The 21,759-nt window shown below is 36.4% G+C and overlaps 1 long non-coding RNA gene and 3 other non-coding genes across 4 annotated transcripts; 3 read left to right on the forward strand and 1 right to left on the reverse strand.

The window, feature by feature from the left end:
- Nucleotides 1–10,485: 10,485 nt before the first annotated feature.
- LOC129348286 (uncharacterized) lies at nt 10,486–18,928 on the forward strand. Its single transcript, XR_008600798.1, has 4 exons — nt 10,486–11,825; nt 12,845–15,383; nt 15,474–15,568; nt 17,576–18,928. It is a non-coding gene; the product is annotated as an uncharacterized LOC129348286 (long non-coding RNA).
- LOC129348356 (U2 spliceosomal RNA) lies at nt 13,753–13,944 on the forward strand. Its single transcript, XR_008600893.1, has one exon. It is a non-coding gene; the product is annotated as a U2 spliceosomal RNA (small nuclear RNA).
- A 526-nt stretch (nt 18,929–19,454) lies between the features above and the next one.
- On the reverse strand, nt 19,455–19,573 carry LOC129348362 (5S ribosomal RNA). The gene has a single exon (XR_008600898.1). It is a non-coding gene; the product is annotated as a 5S ribosomal RNA (ribosomal RNA).
- Nucleotides 19,574–19,988: 415 nt separating this feature from the next.
- On the forward strand, nt 19,989–20,107 carry LOC111587998 (5S ribosomal RNA). Its single transcript, XR_002748147.1, has one exon. It is a non-coding gene; the product is annotated as a 5S ribosomal RNA (ribosomal RNA).
- The last annotated feature ends 1,652 nt before the right edge of the window (nt 20,108–21,759 follow it).

Here is a 21,759-nt window from a genome sequence, read left to right on the forward strand (position 1 = left end):
ATGAGATGAATCCAATGAAACTTTGAAGAATTTCACACATTCTTTCCCATTTCATTGCTTCATTCATATATTTGACTCTCATAATTACACACAGTTTGGTAAATGTCACACTTTGAGCCTCTAGACCCACAACATCACTTTGTAAATTCTGTTTTTAAGCATCGTTTTAATGTCTTTACAACTGAGAACCTGCCTCACTAATTCACTTTCATGCTGTTTTAATGTGAAATATTGAACGTTTTCCTCCATTTATCTGATATCTTCTAGATGAAATCAGCCAACAGTGTCTAAAATCACTGATTGTAGCTGCTTCACTGTTTACTTGTGTGTTTTCTCTCCATATCTTCAGAATAATTCCTCCTCTGATTCTTCAGGCTGTTTCCAGTCAAGCAGCAGCAGCGTCCTCTGCAGGTTGGACAGATAAAAGCTTCCAGCATCTATCTGCTATTCCCAGGTTCTCCCATCCAGGAACTAGCCAGGCCCCACCCTGCTGACTTCTAGCAAACATTCCAGGAACAAAAAGGGATGTGAGCAGTTTTCTGAGAGTCCCATGTTGAGCAGCAGTGGAGGCTGGATGTGAGGAAGTGGAGGTGGATCAGCTGATGCTGCTTTGTTGGCTTTACATTCAGATCCTGCAGTTCCTGTTATTTACTCATGTGGAACATTTACAACAAGCACACTAACACTGTCAAACATTTGAGGGAGAAAAGAACCCAGTGAGTCTTTCTGCACTCAACTTTATCTGACAAGAAAACAAGCAGAAAAGATAGAAATAGAAACGGCAGAGGAAATCTCTGAGAGAGATTTGTGTAAAAGGCTGTAAAAAGCAGCTTTATATCCTAAAGAATCCTCAAATAGGCTCATTTCCAGTCTGATGAGGTCAACACTCAGACTGTGGAGCTTTAATTTGAAGGGACTGAACAGGAAAACAGTGAGACTTTTGACTTCTTTCAAAGCTGTTTCACTGGAATCATGTTTTAATATGAGTCATTTTAAATACAGACACGTGAAATGAAAGAAAATACTCATTAAATCAATACTGACCATGTAATGTTGAATGAACTGATCCATCATCTAATGTTTTATCTGAATAAGAATTTACAATAATATAAAATACAACTGTATTCATTAAATCCAGACATTTAAAATGGAAATAAACACATTTTTAATCAATTAAACCTTTAATTCATTGAACTAAGAAAACCGTCCTTTAATATCTTCCCTTAAAATGAGCAACATTTTTTAAAATATAGCTGCAAAGTAAACGTTTCACACTAAAGATGAATCACTGATGAACATTTAATGGCATTAACTCAATTATTATGAGGAAACAGAAATCCATTTCTAATATTTCTATCAAATATGTTTATGTCTATAAAATATACTGGACATGAATAAAAATGTCTGCATAGTGAAATATATGAAGTCCATCTGCATTTATACATCATATTGATGTTTAAATAACAGGAACTGCAGCCAACGTTCAGTCAAGTTAGTGGAATTACGGATAAACAACGTTTCCAGTGTTCAGCATCATGGAGATATGAGATCCCAGAATCAGCCATCAGGGTGAGACTCTGGCAGAATAACAGCTAAATGAGGAAACACACTGTGATATGATAACCTGAGATTTATAACCAAGTTATGCTAAAACCCAATGAATGTGATTAAACTAACTTCAATACTTATTTTTATAATCTTTGTTTAAAAGTAACTTAATCAAAAGAGTAACTCACTGAAGGGTGATGTTTTTGATTATTATCTGAAACTGATGCTTTATAAAAATGAAATGCTTTTCAGGATTTTGATGTTTTAAGGGATTTAATTTCCATAAGAAACTGGGGTATAAGAAGTCAAGAGCTAAAGTGAACTAGGGTTAAATGTTCACTGTAAATGTTATTCAACTGGAAATAGACTTTGGGGATTTTTGTAAGTCTGTGCACATTGTTCAAAAGATTGCACAATGGGATGTCAGTGATAGATGCTGACATCAGCTTCTCCATTTCCTGATCAGAGACCTGCTCTGAGTTGCAGTTAGGAGAGATTGGATGGACTGCTTAGACCGTCCAAAACACATAGTTTTAGTTCCTCAAAAACACAGAGAGGTCTGATGATCGATGAGGTGGAGGAGGAGGGAGAACATGAGGTCATTGCTCATGTTAATTAAGAATGATGTCACTGCATATATAAAACCTGAAGAGAGTTCAGTATGGAGTAAAATACACCTGATAAAGAAGCAAGGTGGGAGTTGTTGCATGGTAGAAACATGGAACAAGTGTCCGACAGCGCCACCTAGTGGAATTTCACCCCCAGGAATTCTATTAGAGGGAACCATCGTTCTAACACCAACAAAAAGGTCACACAGGTAAGAACACCTGAGACTGACGTGATTCCAAAGTAAAGTTTACAAAATAGAATTTATTAAACAGTTAAAATGTACAATCTTTCAGTTAAAATCTCTTAGTGGTGATGCCAATCAATAGTCATTAGTCAGTGGCACAATATTGCACAATCCTCCAGGGTCCCTTTAAGGCTTAGTTCAGTTTACTAGCAGAATATAGACACTAGACACAGAGCCGAGGGTTTAGCAGGCAGAGATGACTAACTGAAGGGGGAGGACAAGAATCCTGATGCTACACACCACACATGAAGAAAACAAAACACCCAAGTGCTCTACTGTACAGGAAGTGAAGGGACCACCACCACAGGGGATCAGTCAGCCACTAGCCACACTGGCCCAACAGCTCCTGTCCAGAGAGAAGAGGCAAACTGTTAGTCACAGCAAAGGGGCAATAATATATAGATATCAAAAGAACTGCCCCGACACCACAGTATGCTGGACTCTGGAGGTCATCACCAAGGTTGATTGTACTTTCATATGTCACTTACACACTCCATCAACACAATAAACCAGAAAAAAAGAGACAAAGTCTGCAAAACCCCCAAAATAACTGGATAATTAAACACAAGATCACTAGAAGATAATAATGAATGAAAATAATGAATGATACCAAAGTCTGTAAATAATATAATAATAATAATAATAATAATAATAATAATAATAATAATAAACTAGCTATTAATAGGTCAGCTGATGAGGATGAATCTGGTGCAGCTTTAAATCCTACACTGCATTTAATTCCCTTTACAGAGACAGAACCACATATGGTGCAGCAAACACTCAAATCTCATCCAGAAGAATTTACTCCAGGTGTTCCAGACAGCAGGCACGCGCACACACAAAGATTGATTTAAAAACAACAACACAATAACAGTAGAACAACTAGAGACGAGCAGAGATGTTGCCGTGGTGAACCACAGACAGAACAGCAGCAGCAGCGACCCGCTTCAGAGATGGAATCACCCGGAAATGACGACACAGCTTCTCAGGCAACAGGTGAGGCAGCCGCAGAAGAACGCAGCTTGATAACTGCCAGCAGCAATCAGAAACCAGTCATATTTCATGTGCAGCCCACAAAAGCGCATAAAAACGCCAGACAGCAGCGAGCCAGCCTCCCTCAGGAATCCAACGCAGCGCGTGGATTATTACACGCGGCTCCGAGGCCACGCGCGCCCGAATCCCAACCTTCAGCAGGATACAGAGCGACTCTGCTAGAAAGCGCAGCAGACACGCCACTAATATCACCCAGAGATGCAGCGACCGTGTCGGAACAAACCTGGCAAAGTGAACGGAGGAAGCTGGACAGCCAGCATCTCAAGACAGCCACGTGGATCCACACATCCACGCCAACCCACGCTGCCGATGCGACACTCAGGTTCCAGGAAGAGGGAAGAGGAGGCACCTGTGAGACCCGCAGCCCTCTCCCAGATATACTTTGGCACGGCAAGGTGCAATAGAATAATTGCTCCCAGCTGAACGGCATCCAATGGGCAGCAGGGAGCAACTGAGAGCGACCCCACTATTCACCTGATCCAATGCACACAAACAGCATGAGTGGAGACGGACTGGGCGTCCTACCACAAGAGGAAAGCTGCCGTTAACAGACGGGACTGCTAGATTCATTGAAGCACTCAAGAGGCTACTCAGTTCAATGAATTATCAGAGGAAGCAGGATAGACGTCTGGATGAAGGCAGTGAGCAGCTAGAGGTGAATTTCCTCCCAGACAGCTTCATTTTTCCTCAGATCCCACCTGGGTTAGACTCCTCTGATCTGCAGGAACCTGACCCGTTAGATGGAGAGCTGCTCCAGTGATTCTCTGACCATTAATTAGAATTAATTTAGGAGATAACTGTCACAGGATGAGACACACGACAGACCACTCTAAATAACCCACATCTGAACTTTTCCCTCTGATATCGATGCATTTGTTCCTCATCACTGCTCAGAAAGACGTTTTAAAAGATGCGTCTCACTCACTGAACAAATCTACCACAATCCTGACTGGCTTTGACTAAAAGAAGAACACAGAACAGAGAAACAAAGACCAGTTCTACTGGATGTTTTAAAGAACAGAAAGAACATTTCATCACTTCTTTTACTGCATGTGGCTCTGGAGACACTGGTGAAGATACAACCACGAATATGTATAAAATGACCAAAATATGAGATAAAACTACCACAAATATGCATAAAATGACCAAAATATGAGATAAAACTACCACAAATATGTATAAAATGACCAAAATATGAGCTAAAACTACCACAAATATGTATAAAATGACCAAAATATGAGATAAAACTACCACAAATATGTATAAAATGACCAAAATATGAGCTAAAACTACCACAAATATGTATAAAATGACCAAAATATGAGCTAAAACTACCACAAATATGTATAAAATGACCAAAATATGAGCTAAAACTACCACAAATATGTATAAAATGACCAAAATATGAGATAAAACTACCACAAATATGTATAAAATGACCAAAATATGAGATAAAACTACCATACATATTGGTAATATTGGTTGATTGCTGGATAATGGATCATTATTGTTATTGATTATTGATCAGTTGCAGGGACAGAGATTTGTGTCTGAGTCTCTGCTGCCATCTAATGGTCGATCAACATCATGACTTTTCCCAGATTGAATCCACAGAGTCCTGACTTGTTAGTTGGATGAGAGAGACTTCCAGCTGGATGGATCTCTGAGCAGCAACACTTTCCTGAAATCTTCAAACGATCCCTCATAGTTTGTTTCATCTGAAGTTTAGTCTCCAAAAAATGAAGTCTAGGACTTTTAAAAGAAAGGAGAGTAATTTTCTCTTCCTTTGTGGATGTATGGATCATGACTACTCTGCAACAACGTCAATGAACCAGCCGTCAACATGAACAGCAAAACATGGTGGACAGCGTTCATCACATCAGGAAGAAAGAGCAAAATCACAGCAGGCAGCTCATGGTTCAGTTTGGGAAGCGTGATGCACAAATGAAATGTGGATGCTGTCAAAAGGCTGTGAGATGTGGAAAAAAGATGAAGAAGATTGAAGAAAAGAAGACAGAGCAACGCTGGAGCTGATGTGGACGAAGATAAAAGAAGCCAGAGATCAGGGGAAGAGAGCAAACTTTCATAGAAGGAGTCCACATATTCCCATAGAAAATGAAAAGACATGGAAATATGTGTTCTGGTTACTGAATAGAGCCAAATGAGACTCAGAGTTTATTTCCAGGGATCAACATAACAGTTACTTTCTTCATCCAAACTCACAGCCTTAGTGAAGTGACTTATTGTTACTGAATATTATGTTCACATGTTCAAAGTTGTCTTTTATTTCCTTCAATACCAGGAGACTTAAAGACAGCACTAAGAGAAAGGCTGTATTTTTATTTTACAAAGGACTACAGGCACAATGTGTTTTTGTTACAAGAGACTCATGTCACTGAAGAGGATTTAATATTTTGGAGCAAACAATGAGGAAACACAGTTTAGTTTCTCCAAGGAACTAGCAGATGTGTGGGAGGAGCCATAAGCATGAAGAACTGTCCAGGAAACGTCATGGAAACGTCTGATTTCAGCCATTTCCTGTCTCATACTGGTCACTTTCTCTCTCATTTTGGTCATTTCCTGTCTCATATTGGTCATTTATTGTCTCCTTTTGGTCATTTTCAGTCTCATTTTGTGTCTCATTTTGTAGCTTTTGTGTCTTATGTTGGTCATTAGTGTCTCATTTTCATAATTTTATGTCATTTTCTGTCTCACTTAGGACATTTTGTGTCTCATTTTGGTCATTTGATGTCTCTTTGTTTATGTTGCACCTATTTATGGTTGTTTTTGTTAAACTTTTGACATCTTTGTGTCTGAGATTTGCCACTCCTGTCTCATTTTGCATTTCTTTATTGTTGTTTTGTTTTGCAAGTTTGTGCTTTTCTGGTGCTCATTTTTACAAGTCTTTATGGACACTTTGTGTTCCAATTTGTTATTTTTTAGCTAATTTTTGTCTTCAAGGCAGTTTTTTGTAAAATTTTGGACATTTGTGTCTCCTTTTGGTCATTTTCTAGATTAGATTAGATTCAACTTTGCTGTCATTGCACAGAGAACAAGTACTAAGACAGTAAATGCATTTTTTTAAAAGTCCATTGTGATGTCAGCGAGAAGAACTCCTAACAACTGTTACCACATTCCATATTCTGAAGAAAAACATTGAAAGACTTGAGAAAGTCAGTTGAACACACAAACCTTGGAGATATTGGAGAGTTGCGGTCAAGATTTCAAGTGTGAAACTTGTGAAGACATTATGAAGAAAGACTGTGAGAGAAAAATGAAGCCTCCTCAGCCAGATAGGAAACATTCAGGTAAGACAGAAGTCCAGACAACGAGCTGCAACTCAGCCCCAAATATCAGCAAACTACACACTGACATGTTACATTGAAGTTTTCACAACACTGACAACCAACATTTGCTCATTTTGTGTCTCATTGTGGCTCATTTTGATCATTTTGTCTCTAACCTTGCTCTGTTTTTGTCTTTAGGATTATTTTTACTTGTCATTTTTCTGTCTTTAAAACGTTTTTTGTTCCATTTTGGTCATTTTGTGTCTCATTTAGATCATTTTGTGTCTCATTTAGATCATTTTGTGTCTCATTTAGATCATTTTGTGCGTCATTTTGGACATTTTGCATCCGTTTAAGGTTTTTCTGTTCCATTTAGTGTCTTATTTTGTGCATTTCAGTATGTTTTTAGAGAAAGAAAGTTGTATAAATCAGAGTTTAAATGATATATGAACAAACCTCTCTGTAAAACCCTCAGAATATGGAATAGAATAAATTTGGACAGTGGTGAATGTAAGTGAAGATTTCTAGATCAGTTTTTTCATTTCGAGGCTAATTTTGGTCATTTTTTAATCTAATTCAGGTCATTTTTCATCTCTTTATGTTGTTTTTTGTACCATCTTGGTTATTGTGTTGTTTATTTTGGATGTTGTTTGTTTTTAAGGTTGTTTTTGTTTAAAATTGTTCAGTTTGTGGTTCATTTTGTCACTAATTTTGGTCAGTTTATGTCTTTAGGGTTGTTCTTACTAGAAATTTTGATAATTTTGTTCATTTCAGCATGTTTTTAAGAAAAAAAATGTTTAAATCAGACTGTAAATGATATTAAATAGTATTGAATAGAATAAATTTAGACAGCTTGGTGAATTTAAGTGAAGATTTCTGGATCAGTTTGGTCATTTTGAGACTCATTTTGCTCATTTTGTGTCATTATGTGTTTAATTTTGGTCAGTTTACATCTTTTGGTCTGTTTTTAAACATTTTGCATCTTTTCATGTTGTTTTTTGTACCATTTTTGTCGTTTTCTTTGTCTTAATTTTAGTTATTTTGCATCTCTTGGTGTTATTTTCATAAAATTTTAGTCATTTGATGTCTAATTCAGGTAATGTTGCATCTCTTTATGTTGTTTTTTGTACCATTTTGGTCATTTTTATTGTCTTAATTTTAGTAATTTTGCATCAGTTTAAGGTTGCTTTTTTCATTTAGTCTCATTTTGGTCATTCATCTTTCTCTGCTTCTTTCTCTGCAGATTGCCAGGATTTCTTAAAGAAGTGCCTCACGATGGTCCCTGAACGTCGACCCAAACTGATGGAGCTTCTGCATCATCCATGGCTGAGATAGAAACACCACTCAGACACAACACAAACATCACATGACACATAAAGCCTTAATTATCGTCCGTTTTCTGTCATGACGAATGCATTTCGTCATCTTGTCAAGACTGACGGAATTTACGTGACGTGAATCCTCACGAACTCGTCAATACAGGAAATAATCTCCCAAGTCTGCACGGAGTCACAGACTTCAGAAAATAACTAATATATGCAGACTCATTCATATATATATAAAAAAAGTAGAAGTCGTATCCTAATTTCGTCAAGGAGAGATGACAAAATCTCAATCAAACCACCGCGTACTGGCAGCTGTAGAGAATACAAAGATGATAAAACTTACTTAAAATGAACCTTTGCCAACTCGCTGTTACAGGAAATACACCGTTATTTCCCAAGTCTGCAGAGTCTCACAGACTTCAGAAAATGAGTAAAACATGCAGACTTGTTCGTACTCGACGGAAATTAAAAATTAATAAAATAAATTAAAATGAACAATACAATAAAAAATAACTAGAAATTACCAATACAATAAAAATAACTAAAATACATCAAAATTAACAATACAATAAAAATGATGAAAATAAATAAAAACTGATGTTCCAATAAAATGAATAAAATAAATGAAAACTAACAGTACAATAAAAATGATAAAAAAAATACAGAAAAATTGACAATACAATCAAAATGATTAAAATAAATAAACATTGACAATGCAATAAAAATGATTAAAATAAATAAAAATTACCAATACAGTAAAAATAAATGAAATAATTATAAATTAAACATGCAACAGAAATAAAATAAATAAAACGTAATACAATAAAATTAATGAAATAGAAAAAAATTAGCAATACAATAAAAATTAATGAAATAATGAAAATTAATAATACAATAAAAATGACTGAAATAAATAAAAATTACAAAAACAATGAAATTAAATAAATCAATTAGAAGTTAATAATGCAATAAAAATAAACAAAAAATACATAAAACCTACAATAAAAACGAATAAGTTTTTAAGAATTATCAATACAATAAAAACAAATAAAATAATTAGAAATTAACAATACAATAAAAATGAATGTAAAAAATAAAACCTAATACAATAAAAATGAATTAAATAGGAAAAAATAAAAATATATAAAAAGTAATAAAATAATGAAAATTAACAATACAATAAAAATGAATGAAATCAATAAAAAACTAAAATTCCAATAAAAATTATCAAAATAAAAAAATGACAATACAATAAAAATGACTTAAAAAAATCAAATTACCAAACAATAAAAATAAATGTAATAATTAGTAATTAATGATGCAATAAAAATAACTGAAATAAATAAAACGTAATAAAATAAAAATGAATAAATAAAAAAAAATTATCGATACCACACAAATAAATAAAATAATTAGAAATGAAAATAAAACTGATTACAATAGAAATTAATAAAATAGAAAAAAAATACAATGCAATAAAAATGACTAAATAAAATAAAAAATAAAATTAACAATATAATAAAATAAAAGAAATCATTAGAAATTAATAATACAATTAAATAAAACTTAATAAAATAAAAATGAATTAAACAAAAAATGATCAATACAATACAAATAAATAAAATAATTAGAAATTAACAACACATCAAAAATGAATAAAATAAATAAAACCTAATACAATAAAAATTAATGAAATAATGAAAATTAGCAATACAATAAAAATGAATGAAATAATTAAAATTAACAATACAATAAAAATGATTAAAATCAATAAAAATTGACAATACAATAACAATTCATCAAATAATGAAAATTAACAATACAATAAAAATGAATGAAATAGAAAAAAATAATAATACAAGAAAAAGTCATGATTAATGAAAATTAACAATACAATAAAAAAATTATTAAAATCAATAAACATTGACAATACAATAAAAATTGTTAAAACCAATAAAATTTGAAAATACAATAAAAATTCTGAAAAATAATAAAATTACCAATACAATAACAATCATTAAATCAAGAAAAATTAACAATACAAAAAAAATTCTTAAAATCAATAAAAAAAATTAACAATGCAAAAATGATTAAAATACATAAAATTTGACAATACAATAAAAATTTATCAAATAATGAAAACTAACATTACAATAAAAATGAAAAAAAGAATAAAAATGAATGAAATAATGAAAATTAACAATACAATGAAAATGAATAAAATAAATAAAAATTACCAATAAAATAAAAATTGTTAAAATCAATAATAATTGACAATACAATAAAAAGGACTAAAATACATAAAATTACCAATACAATAAAAATTTATGAAATAATGGAAATTACCAAAACAATAAAAATGAATAAAATAAAAAAATTTACCAATACAATAAAATTAAATGAAAAAATTAATAATACAATAAAAATAAATAAAACTTATTACAATAAAAATAAATAAAATAAATAAAAATTAATGAAGTAATGAAAATTAACACTACAATAAAAATTGTTTAAATCAACACAAATTGACAATACAATAAAAATGACAAAAATAATGAAAATTATCAATACAACAAAAATGAATAAAGTCAATAAAAATTTACAATACAATAAAAATCATTAAAATAAATAGAAATTGACAATACAATAATGAAAATTAACAGTACAATAAAAATGAATAAAATCAATAAAAATTAATGAAATAATGAAAATTAACAATACAATAAAAATGATTAAAATAAATAAAAAACAGTACAATAAAAATGAATAAAATCAATAAAAATTAATGAAATAATGAAAATTAACAATACAATAAAAATGATTAAAATAAATAAAAAACAATACAATAAAAATTATTAAAATCAATAAAAATTGACATTACAATAAAAATTAAATAAATAAGTAAAAATTAAGAATACAATAGAAATTAATAAAAGAGTGTTGGAATTTACGTGACACGAACCGTCTCGAACTTGTAGATGGAGGAAATTATATCTCAAACCATGGCGTACTTGCTGATTCGCACAGTATAAAGTATTAAGTAAAAATGCGAAAATTTTCATCCATCAAAGGCTTTCAACCCCTACAATTAAAAGGAACCAAATAAATAAAAATTAGCAATACAATAAAAAGAAATAAAATATAAATTAACAGTACAATAAAATGAATAAAATAAACAGAAATTAACAATATAATAAAAATTAATAAAATAAATTAAAATTTATTATACAATAAAAATTAACTCAATAATGCTTTTCCTCAACAACATCTCCATGACTTAAACACATTGTGGCCAGAACGTTCCACCTTTGTTAATATATCATATTAGATGAACATTTTATAAAAATCACCAGAGGCCTCACTCACAATTGGAAAACACTCTTTAAATGTTGTTTTGAGAACGTTCCTACTTTGTAATCATTGAACATAATCTGTGTTCCTGACTACATCTTTTGAATGTTGACGCTAAAAGAATCATATTAACTTTACAGGAACATTTCTGGAAATGAAAATATTTGTAAAACGTAGTTTAAACATTAGACTAAAACATGATTAGAACCTGCAGCTAATGTTAGCCAGAGTGGTGGGAACGTTCTCCTGTGGAGCTTCAGAACCTCACCCTCCACTATGTTTCATGTTTCAGAATGGGAAGCGCCTTTATAGAAGTGGCAGGAAGTGGATTCAGGCTGATCCTGGTTCTGGAGAGACCGGTTCCCTCCGGAGGGCAACGGTGGTTTGCTGGAGGAGGCGGAGGCCAAGGTAGGCTGTTGGGAGAATCCTGTTTCTGAGGTTTTAGTTTACCTCACAGTAGAACATTCTGAACTGTTTATCACAAGTTTACAAAATCTCACGTCCTCACGAATGTTAGAAGTATACATGGTACCATCATCTTCCTAAGTCTGAGCCACTCATGCAGGCTTTGAAAAATGAAGGAACTTACGTTAAGCAGACTCACTTGTATAAAGTAAAGTTTTAAAATACACGTCGACCTGTCATCGACCCAAGTCTGCACAGAGTCTGGTGACTTCAAAATGACTACATTTAGGGACTCGCATCTCTCCAAGGCTGCATTAACTCTCACAGACTTGAGGAGATCACGAACTTTCAGTTGGACCCTCATGTATTCGCTAATGCAGAAAGAACAAGTCTTCTTCCCAAGTCTGTTCAAAGTCTTGTACACTTTGGCAGGTGATGAAATTTATGAGTTCTTAAGTACGCACTGATGTTGAAGGTATACGTCGTACTGTCATCTTACCAAGTCTGCACAAACTCTGGTAGACTTTGGAAAATGCCGAACGTTACATTACATGGACTCATTTGTACTCGTAGACGCAGGAAGTCTACATCCTATCGTCCTCTCCCAAAGTCTGTACAAACTCTTAAAATCTTTGGAAGAGGACGGTACGACTTCAATTGTTTGCATCACGGAGTACGAGGAAATCCATGTAACATAACTTTCGGCATTTTTTAACGTGATAAAATTTCCCTTCATTCAAATTTACTTCACACTGACTCATACTTGCTTTCTCAAAAAAATACAAGATGTATTTCCATCTTCTGAAGTCTGCACAGACTCTGGTAGACTTGAGAAGTTGACGAAACATTCCAAACCTAACATACGCACCGACGTTGAACGTATGTGTCGTACCATCATCTTCCCAAACTTCTTGAAAGTCTGTCAGAGCAACTGTCATCATTTTCCACTTAATGCTGCTCTGATGCTGTTTTCTGTCAAACCACAAGAACTCATGTTGTTTTTTCTTCCTTCTCTCCTGCAGCCTCCATCCAGCCGTCCGTGGAAAGGGGATCTCTCTTTGAATTGCCTTTCCCGAGGTTTCTTCCCATCTTCCATGGGGAGTTTTTTCTCGTCTTCATAGAGAGCTTGGGCTGGATAAAGACCTCCTCAGAAATAAAACTTCATTATAATAAATAACACATCATGATAGATTATTTCCGGATTACATTTAGAGTTACATCCTGGTTAATAAGTTGTTTACACAAAACCAAGTTGAGCTGCACATTTTAGAGGACATTGTACGTTTATTATATAACGTATTAAAGAGCTACTTTACAGATTAAGATTAATAATTCAAAATATAAGTTCTGGTGTATTATTAGATGCATTTTTTTCCCCTAGTGGAAATTCACAAGATGTAAAATAAATATAAATTAAAGCCAGCCTCGGTTTTAGCAGCTGCAAAATTAAAGTTATCTACATGCTAATGCATTTAAAAGGTGTAACCCCGTTATATAAAATACACTTTTACAAGTTAATTAAATTAGTTAAATGCATGGTTGCAAGATTACAAGCCCAAGGTACTGATTTAGCTAAACCTTTTAAGTTGCAAACATTTATCTATGTTTATATTGTTTTGACATAATAATGTTTCACCAACTTAATATTGTGAATAATTTAAAATTGGATTTTTTGCTGGAGTTGATTTAAAACTAAATTCAAATTGAAGTAACTTCAATCTTCAGTCTGTTCAGACTTCCGTGGAGAGTGACTCCAACGAGTTTAGCCTATTTTTGTCAGGCTTTGCCGTCTGGCAGAGTCGTATCTATTTGTTGAAAGCAGAGGATCTGTGCTTGACGGGGGTTTGGGTGGTGCTCGGTGGAGCTTGTGGGCGGAGTCAGTGAGGACTGCGCCAGGGGGTTGGGCCCGGGCAGCAAAAGGTCAGGGCTCATCGCTTCTCGGCCTTTTGGCTAAGATCAAATGTAGGATCTGTTCTTATCAGTTTAATATCTGATACGTCCTCCAATGTGAGGACTATATATTAAATGGATTTTTAGCACTGGGAGCTGAAAGAGGGGTTTGCTCCTTTCACTCCACACATCGACCTGGTACTGCAGTGCTGCCAGGAATGGTGCATCCTTCTCTGGCCTTGTAGAATGGAAATAAAACAAGCTAATAACAACGCTCTGGCAGATTGGGCAGTGACCACCAAAGCTGTCAAACAAAGCCAGCAGCACCAGCTGCTTCTGTGGCGTCGTCATGCTTACGCAACTCAGTTTGAAGAGAGAGTGGTTTTCTTCTTGGCTGCAGACGGCAAAGGTCTTCAGTCACACTATCCAAGTCAGATCTTTCCGCACGGGTTTCAGCGAGTTGGAGAAAGAACAGAAGGGTCGAACGGTGAGCTTTCAGTCACACTATGGTCTCACAATGGGTGGAAGTGCAAAAGTAGCTGCTTGGTGGCTCGTGGCCGTTCCACCATCAGCACTGAGAACACACACAGCCACACAATTCTGGAAACACAATGGTGAGACCGGTGAAAGTGAAAAATGGCTCCTCAAATGCAGCACAGTACAGGACAAGGCAGCCTGGTGTCACGTTGCGCACAACAAAGCAAGCATCATTCTTGCAAATTCCTTGTCCGTACCCTAGCAGTGGTTGTTCCTTGAGGACAGCGTTGCTCACGGCAGTTATCCTGTGTGAAAGCTACATTTGAAACGTTCTTTCTTGACTCAGTTGAGTTCAGTGAAGTGGCCAGAAAATGTGGCTAGACGTCCTGCGGACCTGTGGGTGGCCCGCTGTTGAGTATCACTGGGCTCCCACAGTGTCAGGCTGATTGGATGAAGCTTCAGTGTGTTGTATTGTATGTCTTTAAGGATGTTTTTATTTGAGTCATTTTGTGGTTTATTTTATTTTCCATCTATTTATGTTGTTTATTGTTTTATTTAGTTAATTTTGTTTCACTTATTGGCTATTTCTGTCTCATTTAACATCTCTGTATTTCATTTTGGCCTATTCATGTTTCATTCTGCTAATTTACCTCTTGATTTTTTTGTCCATTTTAATAATTTTGTGGCTCATATTTGGCCATTTCGCACCTCTTAATTACCTTTTTTGTTCTACTTTGTTACTTTTGTTGTATATTTTGTTTATTTTATATCCCATTTTGATCATTTTGTGTTTAATTTTGGCCATGTTGTTTCTCAGTTTGATCCTTTTCTATCTTTCCATGTTGTTTTTAGTTCCATTTTGGTCATTTTGCATGTGTTCATGGATTCTAATTTTCCATGTTGGACATTTTACCCACTTCAGTCATTTTATATGGTTTTATGTGATTGTTCTTGTCCCATATGGGTGATTTTGTGCCTCCCTGTGTCTCCACACTTGTGGAAACAAATCTCACAAACAAATCAAGCACTTGTCCTGTAACTTTGTCCTGTGAGAGACCATCAGCGACCCTTTAGAGGGCTGCAGTCAGCGAGGAGAGAAGAGGAAAGCTGCTGATGCTGCTGAAGCTCCAACTAAAAAGAGGAGTCTTCAACTGGTGGAGGACAGAGTAGAGCTGTCAGAAGAGGAACAAAGAGGTCAGCAGGAAGAGATGTGGTGGAAAAATGAAGATTTGTGTCATTTATATCCCTCACAGTTGTAGTAAAACTAAATCTGTGTCTGTTCAGCCCAATTCGACAGCAAATACGAGCAGCAGCATCAGCTCAGAGAAGGAGGTTGTGGGTCCGTGTTCGCCGGCCGCCGCAAATCAGACAGTTTGCTGGTAAGATATGAAGAAGCACTTGTAATGTGGTTGTGTACAGCTTTTTACAAAACATGAGAGGTTTGGTTCCTGTTTGAAGCTGAAATGTTTCATGTCAGAAAATACTAAGCAAAAGCTAGTAATTTCCTGGAACTGGGTTTTTCTTGGTTATGAAAATAAGAATTAAGAAGAAAAAAATCAAGCTTACACGAGAGACTCTCGCTGAACTCTAGATATAGGCTCTACTAGCCTTCAATCAGAGGCTGATCTTATAGGATACAGTTCATTTACTGGTTGTTTAACGTAAGTTTTGGCTCCGTATGTTTTTAATACTGTGCATATCGGTGGAGAAATATTTTTTAGAAACAAATAATCTGATGCTATAGACAGGGGCGGATCCAGATTAATTTTAGTTGGGGGGGCACAACAGATATTTTGGGAGGGTCACTGAAAAGTTGTAAGAAAAAATTAAAGCTGCTACCGACCTCTCACTTTTACAAAATATTTTTCATGTTTTTATTTGCTCTTTAACCCAGTAGCACTGGTTGTTTATTTTATCACACTGGCTGTTTATTTTATCACACTGGTTGTTTATTTTATCGCACTGGCTGTGTATTTCGTCGCACTGGCTGTTTATTTTGTCGCACTGGCTGTTTATTTTATTGCACTGGCTGTTTATTTTATCACACTGGTTGTTTATTTTATCACACTGGCTGTTTATTTTATCGCACTGGCTGTTTATTTTATGGTACTGGTTGTATATTTTATCGCACTGGCTGTTTATTTTATGGTACTGGCAGTTTATTTCGTCGCACTGGCTGTTTATTTCGTCACACTGGTTGTTTATTACGTCGCACTGGCCGTTTATTTCATCACACTGGCTGTTTATTCCGTCGCACTGGCTGTTTATTTTATCACACTGGCTGTTTATTTTATCACACTGGCTGTTTATTTTATCGCACTGGCTGTTTATGTTATGGTACTGGCTGTTTATTTTATGGTACTGGTTGTATATTTTATCGCACTGGCTGTTTATTTTATGGTACTGGCAGTTTATTTCGTCGCACTGGCTATTTATTTCGTCACACTGGCTGTTTATTTCGTCACACTGGCTGTTTATTTCGTCACACTGGCTGTTTATTTCGTCACACTGGCTGTTTACTTATCGCACTGGTTGTTTATTTTGTCGCGCTGGCTGTTTATTTCATCACACTGGCTATTTTATCACACTGGCTTTATTTTGTCACACTAGTTGTTTATTTTTTCAAACAAGTTGTATTTTTATGCACTGGTTGTTTTTTGCATACTAGTTGTTTATTTCGTCGCTTTATATTTTGTTTATAAAATATTAATATTATTTGCTATTCATGGGTTAAAATGGGATCTGTGACGAGGCAGATCAGTTGTTTATTATTATTTATATTTCACTGACATTCCTGCCATGTAGAAAAATAAAAACATCTTTGCATGGATTCAGCTAAACTAACTGCAGACACTTAGAGGTGTAAAGTGAAATAAATCCTGTTTTCACAGACTGACTGTTTTTATTCACTTTACTGGTGACATCAGTAGATGCTTGCAGTAAAACCACCACTGCAAATATTTCTGCATTTAAGCATGAGAAGTGAAAACTTCATCCTGAGCTCCACTCAAAGATTTCACTGTGCAGCAGCTCAGTAGTTTGTTTAAGAAAAGCACTTAGGTTCAATCTTTGAAATCCAAAACCCACCAGCTGTTGTCTTTAAAAAATGACACCATTTACCAGAGTCACAACCTGTAAAAACAGAAGGAATTGTTGGATTTTCAGCCTTCTTATGGGACTTGAACTTGTCATCTGTGATGTTCAGTTCCATCAGGAGAATTATTCAAATCTAAACTGAACATCGTGATATTTCATCTAAATCAATTTATTCTTCCTTTTTAAAAGAACCAACATAAATGAACCATATTGAACCAAATAGTTTTTATCTTTTTTCTAATTCTAATGATTTTGTGATTGTTCTGTTTCCTTTTGCTGATCTTGTGAAGGACTTTGTCACTTGGATTTTGAAAACTGCCCCATTCATAAATGAAGAGAATTATTCTTGTATTGTTCTGGGAGTTGGTGATGCTGGGATACTGAAGGAGACTGATGTGGACGTCAGGAGGCTGAGCTCTGATTCCATTAAAAGGATCAACTACAGAAGAACCCCGCAGAGTTTAGTTCCAAACAAATGATCTCCAGTCCAAGTTGAAGACATAAAGTGTGATCTGGAGGGAAGTTGTCAGTGTGAATGTGTCGGTTCCCTAGTTAACTCACCTGGTTACGTCTCCATCCTGATGCTGCTCTGCTGGACAGGAGCTTCTGGACCAGCCGGGTGGACCTTCCTTCACTGATCTTCCCAGTGGGAGTGATTCTCAGTTTGCCTTGGTTGACTGCAAACTCCCTAAAATGGACACTTGAGAGGAGATTGTGGACAAATCTATACAACAGCTTGTTTAGTTTGTCCTGTTCTTAAATCAGTAGAAAACTGTTGAGAGTGTTGCTCTAACTCCATGTGTATAAAAGCTCCTCCTACTGACCAATCAGTTCTCTTGAAAACTGTCATCAGCATTAGAAGATCCAGTGGAGCTCAGAGCACCGATAGAGGGAGAGGAAGATCGGAGTTTTTAGAGCTGCAAGCAAAGTCATTTCATTGTTCTACCTCCTTTGTATTACAATACGATTTATGATTCTAGATTGTTCCTGTGAGAAATATTTGAAGTTGTATCCACTGACCTGTAGTGTTCCATACCACATGAGAGTCAGCTTACTTATCGCTTTGAATCATAGTTTGATGTCTTGCAGCCAGAAGAATACAGCTGAGAACATGTTCATTAAACACAACATCCAGTTGGAATTAGAGTCTGATCTACTTGTGAGGTGATAATTTGGTAGTAATATTGTTAATCCTGTTAACTTTCACACAGTCTGCAGTTTTTGCAGCTTTCCCTCCTTCAGCTGCTGCAGCTGTGTTACTGTCAGTCTGTGTTTGGAGTTTATAATCTTTGTGTTTCTCTAATATCATCGTTTGCTCTTCATTTGTAAAACAGGACACTTTGGCTCCAGTATTGTAACGGTCCTGATGATACTGGGACTAAATATGTCGTCTACATGGATCATCTGCTTTTAAAATGACGCAGCAGCAAACATCACAAGAAAAAGTCACTCAGAGAGAATCTTGAACTAATTGAATTTAAAACCAGCAGCAGCATCTGTTGAAGCCTCAGATTAAAACTTGAAGCTTTTAAAGTCTGGAATCATTATTTGATGTCAACTCCAACATGAAGGAGTGCAGAGACAACACAGAATAAACCTACTTTAGTTTGTATTTGGTTGAATAAAGCACCAGAAATGACTCAGCTGTTGTGTCTCTGTGATTCTTGTCACATTTGATGCTTTCAAACTATCTGCCAGTTGGTTCATTCACTGATTGACTGGAGCTCATTGGGAGTCCAAAGGCAACTCTGGATTGTTGGCTTTTCTGTCCTCTGTTTGGAATTCATCAGGTCTGTACCTTACTATGTTCTGCGCTGTGAGATGACAAATGTTGCTCAACAAATCAAAGTGAATTGATTGAGCTCACCTGGATTCAGTGTCCTGCATCCTGTATCTCGGAGCCACTGTACAGCCACAACAGAAGCAACAACAAAGCAGCATCAGCTGCAGCTGATCCACCTCAACTTTCTCACATACAGCCTCAATCCAAAGCAGGAGGCGCCACCTGGTGGTCGGAGGAGGAACCAAGAAACAGAGAAGGTCTCCTGCAGACGTGGAGGCAGAATCAGTTCACTTGTTGGCTTTTAATAACCCAGAGAGGTTTTAGTTGCCAGCTGTCTCCAGAGAATGAACAACAGCGTCCTGTGCAGGTTGTGAGGAGATGTAAAAAGCTTACAGCACCTGGTATTCCCAGGCGGTCTCCCATCCAAGTACTAACCAGGCCCGACCCTGCTTAGCTTCCGAGATCAGACGAGATCGGGCGTATTCAGGCTGGTATGGCCGTAAGCGAAGGACTTGGTAACTAACCACAGTTTTATAGATGCTGTGACAAGACGTGGCGGTATATATTTTGTTTTTTAGTTACGTCTTTTTCTTTTCTTTTTTTTTCCCTTGTAGAGCTTCTTAAACAAACACTAAAATTGAGTGAAAATGTCCTTTGCAGGAGCCTGTCTCTGCGACACTGTTGTACATGGTGTGATGTGAGGTGATTTATCGTCGCTGACGTGTTTCTGTGTCACAAACGTTTTCATGTTGGGCTGAAGGTGATGCTACAATCAATACCTTGTTGTGTAACGGCGGCTCTTTACTGCCATGGTGGACAAAGTGTGTTGAGAGCTTCTTGTCACGTTCACATGGACATCAGGACTCAGGGGATGGTGAAGACGGACACGTAGAAAAGGCCCGTAAGCGAGTACTGCTGTCGCTTACGGCCATACCAGCCTGAATACGCCCGATCTCGTCTGATCTCGGAAGCTAAGCAGGGTCGGGCCTGGTTAGTACTTGGATGGGAGACCGCCTGGGAATACCAGGTGCTGTAAGCTTTTTACGTCTCCTCATGACAGTATTTTTATTTTTTTTATCTTTTATTATCAAAAGTACAAAATTCTGACAAAAGATTTCATTTCACATTATTTTACACATCATCCTAAAAAAGCTTCAAACAATATTTACATACCTTTCACACACACAAAAAAACAAAAACACAAACCTGACGATTTCATAAAACGGACAATTCCTTAAACAAAAAAAAAAACACCTCACCCTCCCACTTAGGTGTCACACCCTCTCATCCACAGCCCAAACAGTTTATAAACATTTGACACCCGCTCAAACATTTCAAAGAAACCCCCCCACCCCTCAAAAAAAAACAAGGTTCCCTTACAAAGTAACTCATTTGACTTTTAAAATTGTCTTCTATACACAAACAAAAACCCATAAATCAAAAATAAAAAACACTGTCAAAAAAACCCATGATTCCTTTTTTAACATACTCTCTTTAAAACTGAAAGACATTTTTTTCCCCTCCCCATTAAGCAAAAGCTTTGCATGGTTCATAAACACCTCTTCAAAATCACTTTCATCCTGAAATATTCTGATGTGTGACTTGAGCATATTTTTAAATAAGCTCCACCTATTGATTTCTTTGTCCTCAAATAAGGCATAGTTCCTTTACCACGACAGTCACATGTCTGGCCAATCCAAGGACAATGTTTAGCAGGTTTTTGTTCACCTCCTTCTTTTTCTCTGAGACCCCGAACAGCCAGTGCCATCGCCAGTCCCCTCCTTTTTTGGCCTCCCAAGACAAAAAATCTGCCAGAAAGCATCTGACCTGCTCGATGAACAGGGCCACGACCGGACATCCCCACAGCAGGTGCTCCAGGTCCTCCGGCATGTCCCTGCACACCGAGCAGTTCCTCCCGAATTTAGCTTTATGGACCTGGTGCAGTACGACACCTGTAAAAATCCCTCTATGTCTTATTTTAAAGTCCATTTGCGCTGCTTGCGTGCTGCAGTGTTTTGCGAAAATGTTTTGCCAAATTGTGTGTATAGGTTTATGTGGAAATAGCTTTGCCCAGGCCGATTCTGCCGTGGGACGCTGTGTAACCTTATTTCTGAATGTTTTATACCAGTATTTTGTCGTTGTTTCTGTGATGCTCTTACTTGTGTTATTGTGTTCCAGACAGAATGTTGGGGCGTCGTCCTGCACCAGGTCACCCAACCCACTGGCGATGGTGGCCCTCCACCCGGACGGCATCCCCCCCTCGATTGTGGAGCATCTGATCTCCACATCCCTCCTCCTGACTCTGACTGTTTTTCTTGCCTTCGCGATGCTCCAAATCTGCTCCCGGTCGATCCTCCCCATCTGATCCAGCAGGTGGCTGATGGTAATCAGGTCTGCAGCCTCGAGGGAACCACCTAGGAGGGGCCTCACCTGGTGCATAATGTCCGGGTTGTGGAAGATCGGCTGTGCCAGCACCTGAGCCTTGGTGTTGACTTGGGCCTTCACCAGTGGTCGTGCCAACCCCCACGCCTCCATGACCTCCCTGTAAAAACTGTCTAGCTGGGCATAGTGAGTATGTGGAGCTATCTGACACAGTTGAAAATTCCCTAAGCTGCTGATTTCTTTAAGCTGTTGTGTGAAAAATCTTTCCACAGCGCTTGTTGTTTTTGTCCAAATGCTTAATAATGATTT

Source organism: Amphiprion ocellaris, chromosome 24 (assembly GCF_022539595.1).
Source record: "Amphiprion ocellaris isolate individual 3 ecotype Okinawa chromosome 24, ASM2253959v1, whole genome shotgun sequence".
NCBI lineage: Eukaryota > Metazoa > Chordata > Actinopteri > Pomacentridae > Amphiprion > Amphiprion ocellaris.